Below are 21,638 nucleotides of genomic sequence, written 5' to 3'. Positions count from 1 at the left end.
AAGCCTCAGTCTGAGTTCGTCGATCTTGTTGACAATGGACTGGGCGTTCGCTATAAACAGGCTGGGCAAAGCTGGTCGGTCCGGTGAGCTCCTCAGCCTAGCGTGGATGCCGGCCCGCTTGCCCCGCTTTTGCTTCCTCTCCCGTCTCCGTCCCCGTCTGCCCCACTTGCTGCTTCGGCTCGTTATCCAGGCAGGCACCGCTGTGCGGAGCAGCTCCTCCACTATAGCAGGTGGAGGGGGTGGAATGTAGTTTGTACTCCGAATATTCAAGATGTGCAGTCGGTTATAAGTTATGTTCGTTCCCATTTGAAGGGAAAGGCTCACAGTGCAGAAAGTAAACATTAAAAAAAACACGAAAAACACTAAAAACCGGCAACTAGAGGGAGAGCTCCGAGCCGCTGCGACTGTGCGCGCCGCCATCTTTTCTACCACAAATAGTGTTGAATTATTACCTACCTCTTTGGTGACCCTCGGCCGATCCTCGATGGGACGTTCCTGGCATTACCTTGCACTGAACTGTATCCCCTTATCATGTACCTATACACTGTAAACGGCATCTATACGCAGCAAAAGCATTCCAGTTGTGTTCTTTCCGCAACAAAAGCAATTCATTGTACCTCGGCACACGCCACAATAAACTAAATTAACTGAAAAAACTAAACTAAACTTCTCCAGAGATGCATCCTAACTCGCATTGATTATTGTGTGTGTGACAGTATGAGCGTGTGAGTCCATGCATGAGTGTGTTAGCTCGTGTATTTAAGTGTGATTGTGTGAGATTGTGCAAATAGAATATAATAGAATGCCATTTTATTGTCACTATACACATGTACAACGAGATTAAAAGCAGCTCGTACTCAGTGCAGACATGTAATTAGTTCAAAAAACAGAAAACAAAACAAAAGGGGGAGGGGATAAGGTGCACAGTTCTGCGGCGCTATATACATATCTATAAAAAGACAATGGGTGAATAGAGTGAATAAATAGGATTCCTATATACAGTATGGGTTATTGCACATATTAACATTTACAGTTACAGTACAAATTACAGTAGGTGGATAGATGGAAACATAGAAACAGAGAAACATAGAAATTAGGTGCAGGAGTAGGCCATTCGGCCCTTCGAGCCTGCACCGCCATTCAATATGATCATGGCTGATCATCCAACTCAGTATCCCGTACCTGCCTTCTCTCCATACCCTCTGATCCCCTTAGCCACAAGGGCCACATTTAACTCCCTCTTAAATATAGCCAATGAACTGGCCTCGACTACCCTCTGTGGCAGAGAGTTCCAGAGATTCACCACTCTCAGTGTGAAAAAAGTTCTTCTCATCTCGGTTTTAAAGGATTTCCCCCTTATCGTTAAGCTTTGACCCTTTGTCCTGGACTTCCCCAACATCGGGAGCAATCTTCCTGCATCTAGCCTGTCCAACCCCTTAAGAATTTTATAAGTTTCTATAAGATCCCCTCTCAATCTCCTAAATTCTAGAGAGTATAAGTCTACCCAGTCTTTCTTCATAAGACAGTCCTGACATCCCAGGAATCAGTCTGGTGAACCTTCTCTGCACTCCCTCTATGGCAATAATGTCCTTCCTCAGATTTGGAGACCAAAACTGTGCGCAATACTCCAGGTGTGGTCTCACCAAGACCCTGTACAACTGCAGTAGAACCTCCCTGCTCCTATACTCAAATCCTTTTGCTATGAAAGCTAACATACCATTCGCTTTCTTCACTGCCTGCTGCACCTGCATGCCTACTTTCAATGACTGGTGTACCATGACATCCAGGTCTCGCTGCATCTACCCTTTTCCTAGTCGGCCACCATTTAGATAATAGTCTGCGTTCCTGTTTTTGCCACCAAAATGGATAACCTCACATTTATCCACATTATACTGCATCTGCCAAACATTTGCCCACTCACCCAGCCTATCCAAGTCACCTTGCAGTCTCCTAGCATCCTCCTCACAGCCAACACTGCCCCCCAGCTTAGTGTCATCCGCAAACTTGGAGATATTGCCTTCAATTCCCTCATCCAGATCATTAATATGTATTGTAAATAGCTGGGGTCCCAGCACTGAGCCTTGCGGTACCCCACTAGTCACTGCCTGCCATTGTGAAAAGGACCCGTTTACTCCTACTCTTTGCTTCCTGTTTGCCAGCCAGTTCTCTACCCACATCAATACTGAACCCCCAATGCCGTGTGCTTTAAGTTTGTATACTAATCTCTTATGTGGGACCTTGTCGAAAGCCTTCGGGAAGTCCAGATACACCACATCCACTGGTTCTCCCCTATCCACGCTACTAGTTACATCCTCGAAAAATTCTATAAGATTCGTCAGACATGATTTACCTTTTGTAAATCCATGCTGACTTTGTCCAATGATTTCACCACTTTCCAAATGTGCTGCTATCCCATCTTTAATAACTGACTCTAGATGTCCGGGGGTTAGGCTGTGAAGTCAGTGCATGTGTGAGTTCATAGAGGTTATGGCTTTTGGAAAGCAACTGTTCTTGAGTCTATTGGTCCTTGTTCTGATGCACCTATAGCGCCTCCCTGAGGGCAGCAGGTCGAACAGGCCAAATGCAGGATGGGAGCTGTCCTTGATGATATTCTTCGCCCTGCTGAGGCAGCGGGAATTGTAAATGTCCATCACGTCGGAGTATGCGTGTAAATGTTGAATTTTGCAAGAATTTCAATGATTCGATAGTGCTTTATTGCCACGTGTACCCAGGTAGAGTGAATATTTAGTTTTGCATACAACCCGGTAAAATCATGTAGCAGACCTCACTTAGACAGTACACAAGTCTCGCCACATTTTGACGCCGACACAGTTATAAACGTTGGCCGAATAATTCTATCTCCTGCCTGCCGCCGCACCGGGGGATCCCCTTCGTTCTCGGCGGCCTTCCTCGCTCTCCGATGGTCCACCTCGCTCGCTGCCATTGCTCGCGGCTCCATCATCACTACCGAGGCGCGGCTCCCATAGCCGTCCGCGGTGGGCGAGCCGTGCCAAACGGGCCGAAGGAAGGGCGGCCCTCCTCACCGGGGATATTCCGGTCTGCGCTGCGTTGCGCAGCTCGCCGTGAACACCCTGGAATCCTTCTGAATCACAACATGTGCAAGTGTGCAGGCGCGTCTACGTGTGTGAGCGCGGCAGCGTTTCTAAAAGCGACTTTATTTGCTTGCTTGTGAGTGTGTGGGCATTAGTAACTGTGGGTGAGAGTGTTTGCGTGTGTGTTTTTTGTTTGAGAGACAATGTCAGAACATACTAGACTAAATGGGACCCGTTGGGTACCATGTTCACACAGGAGGGCTGGTCCCCAACGCATTATTCCTCTCTCCACCAATTCCAATATTGGCGGCCAGGGGGGGGGGGGGGGGGGGGGGGGGGGAGCTTTCTGGAGCGCTAGTATGGACATTTTGAGCCGAAAAGATTATTGTACTCGCAGTTCAAGCTGTCACGCTTGGTGGACTGGCAGTTCACTCACTCACGGCTGGTGGGCTGGCAGTTCACTCACTCACGGCTGGCGGGCTGGCAGTTCACTCACTCACTCACGGCTGGCGGGCTGGCAGTTCACTCACTCACGGCTGGTGGGCTGGCAGTTCACTCTCAGGGCTGGTGGGCTGGCAGTTCACTAACAGGGCTGATTGGCTGGCATTTCAGTCATTCATGTCTGGTAGGCTGGCAGTTCAGTCATGGCTGGTGGGCTGGCAGTTCAGTCACTCACGACTGGTGGGCTGGCAGTTCAGTCACTCACCGCTGGTGGGATGGCAGTTCAGTCAGACACGGCTGGTAGGCTGGCAGTTCAGTCAGTCACGGCTGGTGGGCTGACATTTCACTCACTCACGGCTGTTGGGCTGGCAGCTCACACACTCACGTCTGGTGGGCCCACACATATACCCTCCATCGCACACACACACGATGTCACACATGCACACCACCCTCCATCACACGCACACGCCCTCCATCACATACACACACGACGTCACACACACACCACCCTCCATCACACACACACTCCCTCCGTCACACACACACACCCTCCTTCACACACACACAACCTCAATCGCACACACACACCCTCCATCTCTCTCTCACACACACATACACGCATATTAAACATATACGGGTTTGGACCCGCTAGAGGCAGGAAACATGTTCCCGATGTTGGGGGTGTCCAGAACCAGGGGCCACGGTTTAAGATTAAGGAGTAAGCCATTTAGAACGAAGGGGAGGAAACACTTTTTCTCACAGAGAATGGCGAGTCTGTGGAATTCTCTGCGGTGGGGGCAGGTTCTCTGGATGCTTTCAAGAGAGAGCTAGACAGGGCTCTTAAAATAGCGGAATCAGGGGATATGGGGAGAAGGCACGAACGGGGTACTGATTGTGGATGATCAGCCATGATCACATTGAATGGCCATGCTGGCCCGAAGGGCCGAATGGCCTATTGCACATATTGTCTATTATCTATCTCACAAACACACACTCCATCACAAACATACACTACATAACACGCACACACCCTCCACCACACACACACACACACACCCTCCATCACTCACACCATTCATCACTCAAACCCTCCATCACTCACGCATACACATTCACACCCTCACACCCTCACACACATACGCACACACTCACGCTTACTCTCTCTCTCTCTCTCTCTCTCTCTCTCTCTCTCTCTCTCTCTCTCTCACACACACACACAAACACACACACACACAAACAAAAAAAAACACACACACACACACACACACACACACACACACACACACACGCGCGCGCGCACATACACGTACACGCACACACACACACACGCACGCACACATACACACACACGCACGCACACATACACACACACACACACACGCGCACAATCACACACACACACACATACACACACGCACGCGCACAAACACACATACACACACACATACACATACACACACATACACACACGCACGCACGCACACACATACACACAGACACACACACACACACACACGCACACACCGTGTGTGAACTGAACTGTGAGTCTGCACCGTGCTGATTGAAATGTGAACCTGCACTGTGCTGATATATCTGCGAGTCTACGCCGTGAGTAGCTGACCAGTGAGTCTACGCCGTGCTGAGTACAAAGCTCGCGCTCATTCCGGAAGTTCAGCTGAGTGCAGACGTCGCGCTGATCCCGGAAGTCCCGCTCATTCAGGAAGTCCCGCGCAGTCAAGCGGTCGCGCTCATTATGGAAGTCCCGCCCAGTCCAAAGGCCGCGCTCAGCCTCGTGAGTGGAATCAAGAGAGGTTTGCTGTCATATATATGTCCCGTGTGTGTGTGCGTGTGTGTGTGAGAGAGAGAGAGAGAGAGGGAGAGATATGACCCGTGTATATGCGCGCGCGCGCGCGTGTGTGTGTGTGTGTGTGTGTGTGTATGTGTGTGTGCGTGTATGTGTGTGTGTCTGTGTGTGTGTGTGTGTGTGTGTGTGTGTGTGTGTGTGTGTGAGTTTGTGTGTGTGCGTGTGTGTGTGTCTGTGTGTGTGTTCGTGTGAGTTTGTGTGTGTGTTTGTGTGTGTGTGCATGTGTGAGGTTGTGTGTTTCCGCGTGTGTGCGTGTGTATGTGCGTGTGTTTGACACATCCATGGGGTCAGGAGGGGTAGATAGATGAGCCTTGATTGAACGGCGGGGTAGATTTCATGGACCTAACAGCATAAATATTCCCCAATCGGCTACGACCTTATGACTGCATTTGAGTGTGCGTGAACGCTTTTATGATAGCATGAGTGTGTATACGATGAATGTGAGTGTACAACAATGTCAGTGTGTGAGAGTGTGTATTTTAGTGTTGGTGGTGTGAACGTTTTCATGGGTATGAGTGGGTGTGTGAAAATATTTGTGTGTGTGGCGTGAGTGTGTGCTGGTGATTGCAAAAGTATATGACGTTGCGACGAACTGTGTAAGAATGTGTGCGTTTTCGTAAGTATACGGGAATGTGTGAACGAGTGTGGGTAGTGAATATGTAAGTAAACAAAAACTGCTGGAGAAACTCAGCGGGTGAGGCAGCATCTATGTAGAGAATGAATAGGCAACGTTTTGGGTCGGGACCCTTCTTCAAGGAATATGAAGACCCTTCTTCAGGGAATAGGGATACGTGAATATGTAAGTGCCTCCGTGAGTGGGTATGTCCACGGGTCTGTGTTTCGATGTGTCAGTGTCCGTGACTTTGAGTGCGTAGCGTTGTATTAGTAATGTTGGTGTATGTGTAAGAGTGCATTGCCGTGCGTAAGGGTGGGTAATTGTGTGAACTGTGTGAACTGTGTGAGATTGTGAGTGCCTGTGAGGGTGCGTTTGTGTGGAATATGCAATGGCGCGGTTTGGGGAAAGCACTAATTGAGTGACACGCTGTTGGATTTATTGATGGAGTTACACACTGTGGGGGAGACTGAGAACGTGACACACAGTGGGGAAATACTGATGGACTGACACAAAGTGGGATAGTTCAGATGGAATGCCACACTGTGTAGTACTGATGAAGTGATAGTTAAGCTGGATTGACATTGTGGGTATAGTTAAGCTGGATTGACACTGTGGGTATAGTTAAGCTGGATTGATACTGTGGTGTAGTACTGGTGGATTGGCACTGTGGGGATAGTTAAGCTGGATTGACACTGTGGTGTAGTACAGGTTGAGTGGCACCCAACGGAGTGGCATTGATGGGAAGCACACTGTGGAATAGTACTGATGGATTGGCCCACTGTTGTATGTTACTGATGGACTGGCACAATGTGGTGCTATACTAATGGAGTGACGCACTGTGTGATAGTACTGATGGAATGACGCTCTGTGGTGTATTACTGACATGCTGCGGGTTTGTACTGATGAATGACACAATGTGGGTTTTTCTGAAGAAGTGAAATACTGTGGGGTAGTACTGATGGAGTGAATCACTATGGGTAATAATGTTGGAGAGACACACTATTGGATAATACTGATGGAATAACACACTGTGGGGTCGTACTGTTGAAGTGAAACTTTGATAGACTGACACACTATGGGGTAGTAATGATGGAGAGACACACTAATAGATGGTACAGATGGACTTATACACTGTGGTGTCTTACATGTAGTAAAGCACCATGGGGTATTACTGATAGACTGACACACTGTGGGGGAGTACTGATAGAGTGACACACTGTGGGGTAGTACTGATACAGTGACACACTGTGGGATATAACGGATGGAGTGGCACCCGTGTATAGTACTGGTAGAACGACACACTGTTGGATAGTACTGATGGAGTGAAACATTGTGGTGTAGCACTAATGTTATGGACACACCGTGCGATAGTACGGATGGAGAGACACACTGTGGGGTAGTAACGTTGGAGTGACAATTTATAGGATAGTACGATTGACGTGATACACTGTGGGATAATACTGATGGAGTGACACGCGATGGGGAGGTACTGATGGCGTTAAACAAGGTGTGGACGTGGTGATGGTGAGACACACTGTGCAGTAGTACTGATGAAATGACACTGTGAAATACTACTGACGGAGTGGTACGCTGTGGGGTAGTACTGATGTAATGACACACTGTGGGGTTGTACTGACGGAGTGACAGTGTGGGGTTGTACTGATGTAATGACACACTGTGTTGCAGTACTGATATAGAGATACTCTATGGGGCAGTAGTCATGTAATGATAATTTTCATACATTTATTAAAACATTTCCCACTCTTCCACCCGCTTCTCTTTGAGCTTTAGATTGGGTGGTGGAGCCACGTGGAAAGAAGAACTGACCTGCGCCGCCACTTCCATCCAGAAGGGCCGGCGCTGCCAAACAGCAGCGGCTCGCCTGCTGTTGCCTGTCTTTTTGTTTTCTTTTGTCTTGTTATACGTATGTTTTAGTTTATTTTTAGGTGTGTATATGTGGGGAGTGGGAGAAAGATGTTTTAACGGGAATGCCACATTTTCTTTGTTTTGTTTTTTAAATTATTAGAAGCAATGTACATACATCTTAATCATAATATGCAACATATTATATTTCTTGTACAACTCCTTTTTTTAAACTTTAACCTATAATAGAAAAAGAGAAAAGGAAAAAGATAAAGAAGAAAAGAGTGAGGACAGTAGTGCAGTGTAGTCCGTAGTAGTGGGCGTTAAATGAATGATAATGGTTAAGTAGACTGCGTGCTTGAAAATGTGAAAAGAAAAGAAGAAGAAAAAAAGCCCCACAGAAAAGGGGGCCTTAAGAAAAGAAAAAGAAAATAAGTAAGGGATCTAAAAAAAGGTAAGGCTAAGCAAGAAGGAAAGGGAATGTGCCTAATTCCTGACGCTTCACACCCATCGCCTAGTTCTAAAATAATTATTTTCCAGGGTTGTGTTGCACCATATTACACGCGTAACAAAACAATGAAAGGTGGCCATATTCTTAAGAATTGCTCTTGTTTTCCTGCTAGAACAAGTCTAATTTCCTCAAGATGTAGTATTTCCGACATATTTGTAATCCACATTTTAAACGTTGGGATAGGCGCGTCTTTCCAAAATTTAAGTATATGTTTTTTTGCCATTATAAAATCGTAGTTTAATAACTACTTTGGGTCCAGTCTTAATTTAAATATTTTTGAAAAACTTTCAAAAATTGCCTTCCAAAATTTCTGAAGTTTTGCACAGGAAACAAATGAGTGTGCTATTGTTGCCTCTTTAGTTAGGCACTTATCACAGATGGGAGAGACATTTGGAAAACGTTTATTTAAATTTGTTTTTGAGTGATATAATCTGTGTACAATTTTAAATTAGATCAATATGTGTCTAACGTTGGTCGAACATTTATGCATATATAACAAATAATCTTCCCATCTGTCCTTGGAGATTTCAATAGACAATTCTTGTTCCCATTATTTTCGTTGTCATATCCCCGTCTGCGTCTACGCTGATGTCTAATATCATGGAGCTGGCGGCCTCAATTCGACTTTGGGGGCTCCGGTGGCAGAGCCTGTGGACTTACCATTGCGGAGCTGGCTGACTTTGGACGCTGTGGTGGCGCTGTGGCTGCGACCCAACTTCGGAGGCTTCGGCCGCGGGCCCTGTGGACGGTAACATCGGGAGCTCGCAGGTCCCTGCTTGGTGACTGATTTTCGGGAGCTCCCACAACAGCCGCTTCGCCCGCCCCGGGTCGCGGAGTTTGAGTCGGCCCGTTCGCGGAGCTTGGAATCGGCCGCGTGGTTTACCATCACCCGGCCGGGGCTTGAACATCGAGAGCGTCGATCGCCTCGACGCAGCGGGAGAACAAGCAAGGAAGAGGTAAGACTTTTTGCCTTCCATCACTGTGAGGAGGTGCCTGGAGATCCACTGTGATGGATGTTTGTGTTAAATTGTGTTCATTGCTTGTTTTGTTTTGTTTACTGCCATGTACGCAATTTCGTTCAAACTAATGCTTGAATGACAATAAAGGAAATCCAATTCAATTCAATTCAAATATCAGCGTATCCCGTCGTTCTTAACGGCTTACGTAAGGTTTAGCTATAAGCGCAACTCGCGACTGCGTAATTTGCGTAAGATTCTCTAATATCTTCTACTACTATCGAAAACATTTCCGAAACAAAACTTGTTTTATCTGTTTCCATACAGCGTGTGCTATATTTGACCAATTTCACACAGGACTGATTTACACACTGCGTATAATCCTTGTGTGCTCACTGGTCTGCATATCATTCCACCCATGCATGCAGCTAGTCGGTCGCTGAGCATTGAAACACTGATTCCTGAAAGCTTTTCAAAGCATTTTTGCTAATCATCATAGCGTCCATTTTATCCACAAATCTTCACTTTCACCGCTGCCACCATGTTTTGATATGTGTCTGCTTACGATGTAGGTAAAACTAGCATATATTAGACGGAGAAAGATGACCCCATACACACTCGTGTAGGAATCAAAAGCATGAATGATTTATTTCCAAGGTAAAAGTCACTGACTGATTTACATAATTATATGCGCAAGTCTGAGCATGTGCGAGAATGAGTACAGCTCATATGCATAAATTACATGGATATTGTCACAAAAGCTAATGGCATGTTGGCCTTCATAACATCAGGAGTGTAGGAGCAAGAGGTCCTTCTGCAATTGGACAGGGCCCTGGATAGACCACACCTGGAGTATTGTGTACAGTTTTGTTCTATGATTTTGAGAAAGGAAGTTCTTGCTATGCTAATTCCTGGGATGGCGGGACTGTCATATGTCGAAAGAATGGAGCGACTGATTTGTATACACTGGAATTTAGAAGGATGAGAGGATATCTTATTGTAAAGTATGGGATTATTAAGGGATTGGACACGTTAGAGGCAGGAAACATGTTCCCGGTGTTGGAGGAGTCTAGAACCAGGGGCTACAGCTTAATAATAAGGGGTCGGCCATTTAGAACGGAGATGAGGAAACACTTTCTCACCCAGAGAGTAGTGAATCTGTGGAATCCTCTGCCCCACAAGGCAGTGGGGGCCTATTCTCTGGATGTTTTCAAGAGAGTGTTAGATAGAGCACTTAAATATAGCAGATTCAAGGGATGTAGGGAGAACGCAGGAACGGGGTACTGATTGTGGATGATCAGCCATGATCGCAGTGAATGGCAGTGCTGGCTCGAGGGGTCGAATGGCCTACTTCCGCACCTATTGTCTATTTTCCATTGACTCGTAAATTTCAACGAGGGCTCCCGCAATTCCCACTCTAGTTTCATACAATGCCCTCGGATATGTCTGATTAGGCCCTGGAGATTGTCTACCTTGATACACGATAGTACCATCAGTACTTCTTCGACGGTAACACTGACTGCTCTCAAGATCATTGACTGCCCCAGGATCCTCCGTCCGACTGTTTTGATCCTCGATAAATACAGAGGAGAGATACTTTTCCCCTTAGCCGCAGACTGTTATGCGTTGACGTTATTTCTTTCAAGGAACACGATGCGCATCTTCAACTCGGTGCAGAGACTGAAGTCGAGATTTATCCCTCTGAGAAAATGGCCGTCAAAGGACCAACAGTTTATCAGATAGAAACATAGAAACATAGAAATTAGGTGCAGGAGTAGGCCATTCGGCCCTTCGAGCCTGCACCGCCATTCAATATGATCATGGCTGATCATCCAACTCAGTATCCCGTACCTGCCTTCTCTCCATACCCTCTGATCCCCTTAGCCACAAGGGCCACATCTAACTCCCTCTTAAATATAGCCAATGAACTGGCCTCGACTACCCTCTGTGGCAGGGAGTTCCAGAGATTCACCACTCTCTGTGTGAAAAAAGTTCTTCTCATCTCGGTTTTAAAGGATTTCCCCCTTATCCTTAAGCTGTGACCCCTTGTCCTGGACTTCCCCAACATCGGGAGCAATCTTCCTGCATCTAGCCTGTCCAACCCCTTAAGAATTTTGTAAGTTTCTATAAGATCCCCTCTCAATCTCCTAAATTCTAGAGAGTATAAACCAAGTCTATCCAGTCTTTCTTCATAAGACAGTCCTGACATCCCAGGAATCAGTCTGGTGAACCTTCTCTGCACTCCCTCTATGGCAATAATGTCATTCCTCAGATTTGGAGACCAAAACTGTACGCAATATTCCAGGTGTGGTCTCACCAAGACCCTGTACAACTGCAGTAGAACCTCCCTGCTCCTATACTCAAATCCTTTTGCTATGAAAGCTAACATACCATTCGCTTTCTTCACTGCCTGCTGCACCTGCATGCCCACTTTCAATGACTGGTGTACCATGACATCCACAGATCGTCTACTCTGTGCAGTTTGGAACAACAACAAGTAATTTTATTGACACAATAAATGTAGGCTTCCGAGAGGCATTGACAGGATGGATATTCACCGAAATACACAAAGAGTTGCTGGATAATTTTGATAGAATAAATGTTTCAGAATACAAATTGGATGATTGAGATAAGATGGAATTTATCCTGGCTAACATATCTGAATACACTGTACCTCCTGCCCATAAAATAGTGATGCTCATTTATCAAGTACAAATATGGCTGGGCGAACATGTGTTTTGGACGATAAGGAAATGAAGAGTAATGTAATCAGATATGAAATGATTGAGTCTGAGGTCAGTTCTGTAACTACGCACCACGGGACAGACGAATAGCTTATTATCCTCCGTTATCAGGCCTCTGAACAGTCCCTCCAGAGTTGGGGTACTGTTCAATTTGACTCTGACATCATTCATTCATTCATCATCCTTGAAAACATTAGTGACGAAGTGATGCTGGTTTCCGACGGGCACATTGCGGCTTTGGGCATTGTCTGACAACAGCCTCTAACCCATTGTGGCATTGGGCATTGTCTCACAACAGCCTCTAACCCATTGTGGCATTGGGCATTGTCCCACAACAGCCTCTAACCCATTGTGGCATTGGGCATTGTCCCACAACAGCCTCTAACCAATTGTGGCATTGGGCATTGTCTCACAACAACCTCTAACCCATTGTGGCATTGGGCGTTGTCCCACAACAGCCTCTAACCAATTGTGGCATTGGGCATTGTCCCACAACAGCCTCTAACCTATTATGGCATTGGGCGTTGTCTCACAACAGCCTCTAACCCATTGTGGCATTGGGCGGTGTCTCACAAGCTGATGAACAACGATGCGATACAATGGTGAAAACGTTGTTCTACACTCTGTATCGTCCACTTTGTTTATCTATTTACATAGTCATAGACCATCGGCCCAGCTTGCCCTAACCGACTAATGTGCCCCATCTACACTAGTCCCATCTGCTATGTTTGGCCCTTATCATTTTGAACCTTTCCTGTACATCTTCCTGTCCAAATGTCTTTCAATTGTGTGATAATTTTCACCCCAACTACCTCCTCTGGCAGCTCGTTCTATATACCCACTAACCCCTGTGCGAATCCACACACTGACCACCCTCTGTGTTTATACAAAGACTCGCCACTCTGTGTCTTCGTGTTTGAACTGATTGAATCTGTATATGTTCTATCTGATCAGTTTGGTCAGCTTGAACAGTTTGCACAACCAAGTTTTAGACTGTACCTTGATACATGTGATAATAATAAACGTACGGTTAAAACCTAATGCCCTTCGGAGGAGAAAGGAAGAGGAGGAGCCCAATTGCTGATGGAGAGCTGAGAAGAGCAGGAGACATCAAGCGGTACCGGAAATTGGAGAAGTCAATGTTTATGCCGCTAGGGTGTAAACTGCCCAAGCGAAATATCTTCCTCATGATTTTATACATAATCATAAGATCATCCCTCACCCTCCGGCACGCGAAAGAATAACGTCCGCACTTCTCATTATAACTCGACCTATTCACAGGCAAGGTAGCGAAACCCTGATATCACCTGTGGAGAATTGTGCAAGACTGGGTTGTGTGTCACAGAGTCACAGAGCAGAGAAGCAGTCTCAATAACGGTCTATGTCAATAGTATCCAATTACTAAATCCCATTTACTAGCACTTGGTCAGCAGAGTATTATGCCTTCGAACTATCTAATTTAAGGAATACGCCACTTACAGTACCTTCGACTGGCTCCATCTTCATCCTTCATACATCCGAATGCGAGGACTTATGCAACCTGAACCAAGAGCTGCCTCAGGCCTGTGTGCATGTATTTTAGCACCATCACCATCACAGCGTTCAAACGAGTGGGAGGAAAGGCAACCCTGAACCAGTCGTTGCTTCGGGCACATGTGAATGTGAGTTAATCAAGGGTGACCCAATATCTCGACATTCGTGCAAAATAGTGTAATATTTTTATTACGTAACTAGTCCACACGTAACCAGTCCACACAACCCGTGTGAGTTCTGTTTCCGTCCTCAGGTTTTGATTCCATCCTTGAATATGGAGGATAGGACGGCTGGGGCCGGCTTGGGCATTGGCCGAAAAGACCTCTGCCCAGAGGATCAGCTTTCAAGCTGCCACCAGCTTCAATGAACCACTTACTGCCGATGGAGGCGTCGGGGTGTAGTCGCCGTAAACGGTGAGGCTTTTACTCGTCGTAGGTACCTTGACTGGTCTGACAGTTTCACTACCTCATCCGGGTTTCTTGCCTGGCTAGGTATTCTCCAAGGAGAAGTTTCGGCGGCTGGTAATTGCTGGCCTCGCGCTCCCCAGATAACGCTGTTCATTGCCGGCACTCTGTAACGATGTGCGTGAGGTCATAAATGCTTCCCAAGCTCCAGGTTTTCTGCCATAGGTTGGAAGCCAACTTTTCCTTTCAGCGACTCCTCCGTTTGCGTGGATATCGCAATCCTTAATGTCATGCCAGAATTCTGACCTCACGCATGCACTCCCGTATGTTTCACGGACATACCTCTGAATTTAGAGTCAGACATACACTAACTGCCTACGCTCCTCTCCTTAGAGAAGGAAATATAATGCAGCCCTGCAACAGGTGATGCTGCAGGTGTCACGCAGCTGGCGTGTCGTGGAAAATTCCCTCACGACATACCACCAAACTGCGACTGCCGAGCTCCCCTCCTCAGAGAGGGAGATATAATGCAGCCCTGTACCAGGCGCTGCCGCGGGCCCCCGAGACCCGTGCTGATATTATTCGGTTCTTTGGAGTATCAGGTGGAGCATCTCCCCATGAAATGGTCTTTGAAGTTTAACCGGCCTCGCGATCCGGTATTTCCCACGGAGCCGGGATTTCCGGCGGTTTCCGCAGCCGGCGGTCAGCATGGCCGGGTTTGCCCCCGAGCCGAGTTTTCCTTCGCGGAGCCGGGATTACCCGCGGACTCCGCAGCCGGGGTTTTCCCCGAGCTGGGTTCCCCTCGCGGAGCCGGGATTTCCCGCGGTCTCCACAGCCAGGTTATTCCGCGGAACAACATCCAGCAGGATCTCTGTAGTGAGCTTCCTGCAAGGTAAAAACACAACCTGAAATATAAGTTTGAAACTTACCTTCAGGTTTGAAACTTACCGCTGGAGGAGCTGCGCGCCTGCCAGCCAGTCGCGCGCCATGCGTTAGACGTAATGACGCGCATGCGGCCTGACGGCCTTCTTCACCTAATCACTCATGTGACTCCGCAGTAAAATTAACATGAACATCCCCACACAGCAGAAGCAACGTTTCCCACTGCGGGTGAAGGAAATAAATTTCAGTCCTTTACCTCTTTGTTCACCTGTGGTCGAGGCCTTTCTGCCCCCGCAGTCGCCGCTACGGCGGCCCGATGTTTCGGGCCATCTCGCCGGGATGATCGGAACTCCGGCGTCAGAACGGAAGAACACTCTCAGCGGCTTGGGGATTCCGAATCGGCCACTTCCTACCGGAGAGAGCGACTCCAGACGTCCACAGGCCGAGCTGGGCGGAGCTCCAACGCTGGCGATCCCGGGCAAAGAGCCCAGGCCCAGCGAGGTTAAAAGTCAGCGCCGCCCGCGGTGGAAGCCCCGCAAACCACAGCTCCACGGTGTTAATCAGCAGGTCCAACACTCCGGAGATTCCCAGTAAGGCATCGCCCCGCTCCCCGATGGTAATTCAGTGTTGTGCCGCCGCTGAAGCTCTGGCCGTTCTACGGCAGGAATGGCCGCACCAATCCAGATGGCTGGCAACGAGGGGGAGGGGGGGGGGGGGGGGTGGGGGAGGGTGAAGATGTGGCTCGGAGAATTGACGCATACCGACCAGGAAGTGACTGGTAAACGGTTTCCCCCTTCCACTCCCCACCTCCCACACATAAAAAAGATTAAGAACCATTCTTGATCAATGCAAAGTTCATTTTTCACACTGTAGAATTTTACGTGGCCCTGACAGGATAGATGTTGAGAGAATTACCGAACGGTTTGTGAATCATTACGTTTGGATCAATGTTTCAGAATAATATTTCACCATGGAGTGACTGAGTTAGGTGTAAAATACTCTCGAAAATATATCTGAGCCGAGAGTACACTCTATCCCAGGCAGTAGCGATGCTCGTTTGTTAAGTACAAACAGGGTTGGAACAAATATATTTGTGGACATTAAGGAAATGGAGACTAATGTATCTCCGTGAAAACTAAGGTCACGTCTTTAATTGAGATATTGAATGTAGGAACAGACTCGAGTTTGGCATTGTGCATAAGGACATGTGTAGCTGTGTCTGCTGGTGCAGGGGTGGCGGTTATCTTCAAATGTTGGCATCTCGGAATCACATCCTTCCTCTGCCACTGGATCCGTAACTTTCTGGCCCACAGTCAGGTTACGTGACAACAACTTCCTCACAATGACACTCATCGCCGCTGCCCGGCAATGATGCATTCAGTTCTTTAATATTCTCCGTTTACACTCGCGACTCAAGGTCGAGTACGGCCCCAATTGCGTCAACCTGCTCGTAGACAACACCACTGTGGTGTGTCGGATCACAAAAATGATGATGCGTAATACAGGCAGGAGAGAGAGAGTACTGACTGGAATCGTGTGTTGAAAATAACAACTTCCCCGATGTAAACAAGCCGAAACAGCGTGGCGTAGTACACGCGCCAAATCAGCACAAATGGTGCAGAAGTTGAAATTGTTGAGCGTCGAGTTGCTTGACGTTAATCTAACCACCGATCAGCCCAGCATCAACCACATAGATGAGGTAGACAAGAAGGCAAACTCAACGTTCGGTGGAGACAGAAAGAACTTATACAACCCTCTACGGATGGACCATAGAAAGCATAGTGTCGCGATTAATCGCAGCTCAGTTTGGGAAATGTTCTGCCAAAGACGGCTAGAAGTTGTAGAGACATTTTAGATGTGGCACAGTCCATCACACAGACCAGACCTCGCACAATTGACTACATCTCTACCACGCTGCGTCGCAAAAGCAACAAACATAATACAATCCGGTCCCAACACGATCATTCCTTTCTTCCGTCCAGCAGAAATTACAAGCGCTCGAAAGCGCACTACTACACAATGGAATAGTTTCTTCTCTTCAATTATCAGAGTACTGTTCGAAACATCCTGACACTTTAGTGGATATATGTCCATGGAACATATGCGCTATCATGCTGCGAACTATGTTCTGCATTCCGTATCTACCCCTTTGCTTTATCACGCGCCTCAATACACATGGCAATAATAAACGCCAATAATAAACACATGGCAAAAAGAATAAATTAAAAAAGACTGGTCTGCCCCAACAGCTGCTGACAACGTTCTACCGCTGCACCACAGAGAGCATACTAACGTATGGCATCTCTGTGTGGTATCTCAGCTGCACGGAGGCGGAGAGGAGAGCTCTTCAGCGCGTCGTCAACAGAGCGCAGCGGATCATCGGGACAGAGCTACCAGCCTTGGAGGGCATCTACCACACGTGGTGCCTCAGGAAGGCCCTCAGCATCCATAAGGACTCATCACACCCCTGCCACGGTCTATTTCAACTACTTCCCTCCGGCAGACGTTACAAGGCCTTCTACGCCCGAACCTCTAGACTCAGGAACAGTTTTATCCCAAGAGCTATAGCGGCTCTGAACCGGCCCTAATGAGTGCCCCCCCCCCCCCACTCCCTTTGGACAGTCTCCCTCAGATGGTCACGTCAATCAATTCAGCTTGCTTATTTATGTATTGTATTTATTTACCTTTCTTGTACATCAGTGGAGCTGCACACTAAATCTCGTTGCACTGACGTGCAATGACAATAAAAGATATATTATTATAAACCTAAACATGAAGCATAAATATTAATGCCCCTTGCAACTTAATTGTTTACACCTTCACAAACCAAGACCCATAGTTAGTAGAAGCATTGCATCATCATTCTTTCTAGCTATGCACCCGGCACGGTTCAATACGAATTTTACATCAGGTTCAATGATGGTTTTGTGTTTGAACAGATTTTGTGTTTGTACTCTAGTCCTCCAAATGCAAAGGTGCAACTCGTAGGAGAACGTAGGAGAACTCGTTGCAATGTAGCTTGAGCAACGATTGTTCATTGTTCCAAATGCCCGGACAAATCGGGGTTGGGTGGAAATAAAGAACCACATTCAGCAAGTTATTCTGTATCATGAACTATATTATACATTCTGTATCTTCCCATTTACCCGATCTATTGCATCTGTCTTTACATTGATTGCTTTTGTGTCTGGGATATTTGATCCAAGTGAATAGATTGCAAAACAACTCTTTCCACTGCAGCTCGGTACATGTGATAATAATCGATCTAACCTGACCAAATGACCCGTGAGATATGAAATAATTCTGATCAGAGCGGGAATGTTCGTACTATGACGCTGACTGAGATTACAGACGAGACACAAACGGTGATAATGTTAAGCAGAAGGTGACGAATGGCTGTTAACCACAAATGGACTGTGGGCAAATGCGAAGAGAATGTGAAGTGTGGGGACGGATGTAAGAACACAATAATCATGCTGAGAATGTACTGCGGACCGTAGTAATTCTCTGGCATTTGAAATACAAGAGGAATACATGATATACTCAGATGACAGAAGACATCGGCGGTGAAAGGGAAAATCTGTTGTCAGAAGTTAATGATCTCATCAGAACTCGGATATTGAGTAAACGCATGCGGTGTGGTATCATTTTTGAAATCACAAGCAGGCAAACATCGGTGTTGCTCGAGGGCGCATCTGAACATGATTCCAGAATCATTTCCTGCTCAACATTTATTGGTCAACAACTACCTATCTGTTTCTTACTACTGGTGAATTGGCACCGATATTTCCAAACACTCTTGCTGCAGAAAACTTCTCAAAACTCCTCGGACCGCTTGTTTCATATACCCACCAACGTTGGAGTGTAAAGTATTTCCTTCAGTTTCCTGTCAATATTGCCACTCTGACGTGCTGCAATCACAATGATGCGACACCCAAGAGGACATACAATCGAAAATAAAAATACATTTGTCATGTCTCCCGTTACTCTTGCAAAAATATGTTAAAAAGCTTGTCACGTTGCATCGTAGTGTGGCGTCAGCCTACACACAGGCCACTTGTGCTCGAACGCTCGTCAGGATGTACGAGGGCGGGCACGGTCCTGGTACCTAAGGTCATTTTACTCAGTCTTTACTCAGAGAGTGGTGGCTGTGTGGAATGAGCTTCCAGGGAAGGTGGTGGAGGCAGATTCGTTTTTATCATTTAAAAATAAATTGGATAGTTATATGGACGGGAAAGGAATGGAGGGTTATGGTCTGAGCGCAGGTATATGGGACTAGGGGAGAATACGTGTTCGGCACGGACTAGAAGGGTCGAGATGGCCTGTTTCCGTGCTGTAATTGTTATATGGTTATATGGTTATATGGTCATCTCACCTGGAGACCTTAAGTAGTCAACCGGTAGCAGAGCCCGAGTGAACCACCTCGCTCAGCTACAGCAACACTGTTATTATAGTTAGCGCACCAACCTAACGTGTCACCACTGAAGAAACGACTGTTTGAACCGGCCTGACGTCTCACCTTTATTTCCCACGTTTGGTGCCGCTACATTAGCTTGTTTTGGGAACAACCATGCCAAGACCGCGAGATATTGCAGAGGGTTGTAAATATAGCCCAGACTAGTCATAGTCTTTATCTGCACTTCACGCTGCATAACATTATCCAAGCACCCAACAAAATCAAAGACTTGGGAAATCCCGGTCAGTTTTTTTCTTTCCCCTACACCTATCTGGCAACAGGTAGAGATGTTTGTGAGCGCGCATCCCAAAACCTGGTTCATTTCCTCCGCTATCGGGTATATGAACGGTCCCCCCAGAGGTTAGGGCTCCATTCAATATACACCATTATGAACATTGAACTTTGTCTGAGGTAATGATGTATAAAATAGCGCTACAATGCTGATAAATGCATTCTTCTCTCTCTATTTTCCACTTTGCTCTATCTATTCTCATGGGTCACACAACGCAGGAACAGGCCTAATCTGTCAACGCCGATAAATGTACACCATTCACATTAGTCCCACCTGCCGTTTTTTTGGCGCATGTCAGTTCCTATTTTTTTTGGCGTTTTAGATCCTGTGTAGTTTCTACCTCAGCTTTGGCAGCTAATTCGATATTTGCGCCACCCGCTGTGCGAATCCATGTAGCGACCGCATAAGGTGGATCCTTATGCCCAGTGACCTGTATCATCGCGTTTGAACTGGTAAAATCTATAAATGATATATGGAATATGTTTGGATAGCATGCAGAACAATGTTTTTTCACTGTACATCGGTACATGTCCCAATAATGTCCTAAACCTGAACCTAAAACCTAAAGCGCCTGTCATCTCCATTGTTTACAACACCATGAAACCAGCGGAATGTCTCATAGGTTGCAGAAACATTGCATCATCCATTTTGAGGATGCAACAAGTAAAATGGACGGGAGAGCCAGTGGATGTAGTGTACCTGGATTTTCATAAAGCATTTGTTAAGATCTCACACAGGAGATTAGTGGCTACAATTATAGCACATGGTATTGGGGATGGATATTGACATGGATAGAATATAGGACCGCAGCTATTTATAAAATATACTAGACTGAGTGGGAACTGTTGGGTCCCAGCTTCACATGGAGGGCTGGCCCCCCAACGCAATATCCCACTTCTCCACCAATTCCAATATTGCTGACCAGTGGGGGCTGAATTTCTGGAGCGCTAGCATGGTTGTTGTGGGCTGAATGGGCTGGCTTCCAGATGGCTAGTATAGACATTGTGGGCCAAATTGATTTTTGGGCTTGCAGCTCAGGCACTGAAGCCTGGCAGCGCAATCACTGAATCCTGGCAGCTCAGTCAGTGAGGCCAGGCAGCTCATTCACTCTGGCCTGACAGTTCAGTCACTCAGGCATAGCAGGCTGGCAGCTCGGTAACTGAGGCCTGGCGGGCTGGCAGATGAGAAACTGCCAGACATTCTACCGAAAGCAGGTGACAGCCTCTGTGAGAGAGAAGGGGTAGAGGGTGGACAGTCAATTTTAGCCATTTTCAACTTTTTTACAGATCACAGCAATGAAGGAGGAAAGTCCTTGTGTAAATCTCTGGAGCGCTAGTATGGGTGTTGTGCACTGAATGGACTGGTTTTCAGAGGGCTAGTATGGACATTGTTGACTGAATTGATTCTTGGACTAGCAGTTCAGTGAGTCATGGCTGGTGGGATGGCAGTTCACTAAGTCACGGCTGGTGCGCTGGCACTTCAGTTACTTACAGCTGGTGGGCTGGCAGTTCACTTACTCATGGCTGGTGTGCTGTCGATCCAATCACTGACGGCTGGTGTGATGGCAGTTCACTCAGTCACGCTTCTTTCCTTCACCCACCCCCACTGCTCATTGCCATTCCCCTCTCCCCCACGCATTCAGTCCATCTACCCTCAACCACCCTCAATGCATTCTTGGTGGCTCTCCGACAGCGCAGCCATTCCTGCCTATTAGGTTCCCATTGTGAGAAAGAACACGCAGGCATGGCAAGTGCAAAAAAGGATTTATTAAACCTTAAAATGTGAATGACTTAAAAAATATGAACAATTTAAATGAGATGAGATTTCTTAAGTTCTTTCTTGTTGTGGTCTTCTACCCACTGCCTCATGATGTCGCTTTGCTGGTGATATAAAAAATGCAATTTTAATATAGAGAGATTGAGTGGTTAAATTTTAACAAAGAAATCTGAGAATTTACCTCAAAAGTCATAATTCAGTGGAGGCCTGCAAGTCCAATCTCACAGCACTCCAAGCCAGCAAATCC

General features: G+C 46.9%; 1 long non-coding RNA gene across 1 annotated transcript; it reads left to right on the top strand.

Annotated features, from left to right (window-relative positions):
- Positions 1–282: 282 nt before the first annotated feature.
- On the top strand, positions 283–21,048 carry LOC116980966. Its single transcript, XR_004414128.1, has 4 exons — positions 283–294; positions 7,558–7,559; positions 18,898–18,965; positions 21,039–21,048. It is a non-coding gene; the product is annotated as an uncharacterized LOC116980966 (long non-coding RNA).
- The last annotated feature ends 590 nt before the right edge of the window (positions 21,049–21,638 follow it).

Source organism: Amblyraja radiata, chromosome 15, assembly GCF_010909765.2.
Source record: "Amblyraja radiata isolate CabotCenter1 chromosome 15, sAmbRad1.1.pri, whole genome shotgun sequence".
NCBI classification, from domain to species: domain Eukaryota; kingdom Metazoa; phylum Chordata; class Chondrichthyes; order Rajiformes; family Rajidae; genus Amblyraja; species Amblyraja radiata.
This window is presented reverse-complemented; position numbering and strand designations above follow the sequence as displayed.